Below are 2,361 nucleotides of genomic sequence, written 5' to 3' on the forward strand. Positions count from 1 at the left end.
ATGATCTAGTTGGGGATGGTCCTGTTTTGAGCAGGGGGTTGGACTAGATGCGACCTGCTGAGGTCCCTTCCCACCCTCATTTTCAATGATAAGCATCTACCCTCACGAGTGGCTTTGGGGCTGTCAGCCTGACTAAATGGAGATGCTTCCCTTACAGCCCTAGTTCAGGTGCCTCGCCTACAGAGCTTTGCTCCTACAGAGCATTTCAGACACACTCCAGTGCTCACTGTTTCCTATCGGCTAGGTCTAAGCAGTTCCTTGCTCGGCTTGCAAGTGTTTTGCATCAAATACATCTCCCCGTGCATCGAATGGGGAGCTGGTGCCGAACTCTGGATTTTGGATTTCCCTCTGCAGCCCTGCTGCCTGATACAGCACCTAGTTGGTAGGCATCTAAATCCTTCATTTGATCTGGGTCATTATGTCCTTCTTGCAGATTTGGCCCAACGGGTTGTATAGGATTATAGGAAAGTAGGATCTCATAAAGTCACCTCATTCAGCCCCCTGCTCAAAGCAGGGTCACCCCCTGTTCACCTCCAAGGTCATGATAATCTGTGATGGAGCAGGAAGTAAATTCATTTCTCCCATCCCTGGCTTGTGCTGTTAACCAGGGCACCCTTCTTCTACCCATTTAGCGTCTATAATTGTGCAAAATTGTCTTAGGTTTTGCACAAAGGGTCTGTAGCTCATAGGATGATGTTGCACTGGTGGGGCTGTAGCATGGCAGAGCTAAAGATGCTTCATGGCAGGTCATTTTGCCACCCCTGGTGTAACTCTACTTAGAAACGTTCCCCCTTTCCTCTCCGAGGGACGTGCCGCAGGAGCGAACTTGCTCGTTTTAGACAGTTTCTGCCTTATCATACAACACCACAAAGGGTGTTTGCGGGAAATCAGGAAGATTTGTTGCCAGGCAGGGTCACGCGCTGCTGCTCTGTCACTCTCTGTACGCCTTATCTCCCCGTGCGATGTCACGACCAGTCATCGCAGAGATGACGGAGCCGTCACTGAGGGATTAAGCACCAGAGACACGGACAACCTCGTTAGTAATGCGTGGGCTTTTCTGCAAAGTCTCAGCCAAGCGAACGGACAGTGTGTGCAACGGGAGGTGGAGACAAACTTTGGACTGGAGCAAACTCCATTCCAGCAGCTGGTTTCTGTTTGTTCCTGTGTCACGCGTGTGTCATGCCATTTACTGGAAGTTTCGCACACAATACGAATGATACAGAAACAGGATTGGTTTGCCAAGAACATGCATTTTTCCCCGTTGTCCTTTCCCTGGGGCAGCGGCAGCTGTACGGCTGCATGTCGAGCAGGGCACGGTTGTTACCGTTACCGGCGGGTTGGACCGGTCTGGATCCGAGCTGCCCCGTCCGCGGGGTCCGGACCCTGCGCTCTGCTTCCCGCAGGCCGGGGAGGCAGACGTCTAGCGTGACGGTCTTGTGTTGCGGCCTAATGAGGTCACGAGCAGCTGTGAGGTCACCACAGAGGAGAGGGACGCGGCCTTTCACTGGACACTGCCATGCTGTAATACCTTCCTGCAGTGCTGCCATGTGATGTCACTGCGGTGTCTGGGAAGAAGCTGGTGCCAGAGTGTGAGGTCACTTGGCCCTCCGGTGACTTCACTGCGATGACATCACACGCGCTGACAGAAACTATCGCTGGACTGTGACCTACGGTCATGGTGGTAGCACGACGGTCCTGTGATTGCATCATCACTGGTTAAGGGATCCTGGTTTGTGATGTCACTGCAATGCCTGGGAAGAAGCTGGCACCACGGTGTGAGGTCGCTCGGCTCTCTGAAGACTTCACTGCGGTGACGTCACACGCGGTGACAGAAACTATCGCTTGTCCCACGGTGCTTGCGTGACGACCCTGCGATTGCATCATCACCCGCTCGAGGTTCCAGGCTTGTGATGTCACTGCGGTGCCTGGGTGGGAAGAAGCTGGCACCAGGGGGGTGAGGTCACCCGGCCCTCCAGTGACCTCACTGCGGTGACATCACACGCGGTGACAGAAACTATCACTTGTGGTACCCCCAAATCCACGTTTCCCCACGATTTAAATGAAACACCGCTAAGAGCTAGAGAGAGTCATCGGGCCTCGCAGCGGAGATCGCTTTTATTAGACCAATGGAACAAAAATTCTTTAATTATTAATGAATTAATTTATAGCTAGAGTTTCATGTAAATCATGGAAGAATGGGACTTGATTTTTTTTCTTTTAACCGAAAATTGGGGATTTTTCTTTCTTTTTTTTTTTTTTTTTAATCGGAGAAAACCATGACGTCATACACCTCGGCCCCGCGAGCGTGCTCGCTCCGCGCAGCCGCAATGCACGCCGGTCTCGAGGCGGAACGGCTCCACG

This window comes from Alligator sinensis, unplaced genomic scaffold, assembly GCF_000455745.1.
Source record: "Alligator sinensis unplaced genomic scaffold, ASM45574v1 scaffold278_1, whole genome shotgun sequence".
Lineage (NCBI taxonomy): Eukaryota > Metazoa > Chordata > Crocodylia > Alligatoridae > Alligator > Alligator sinensis.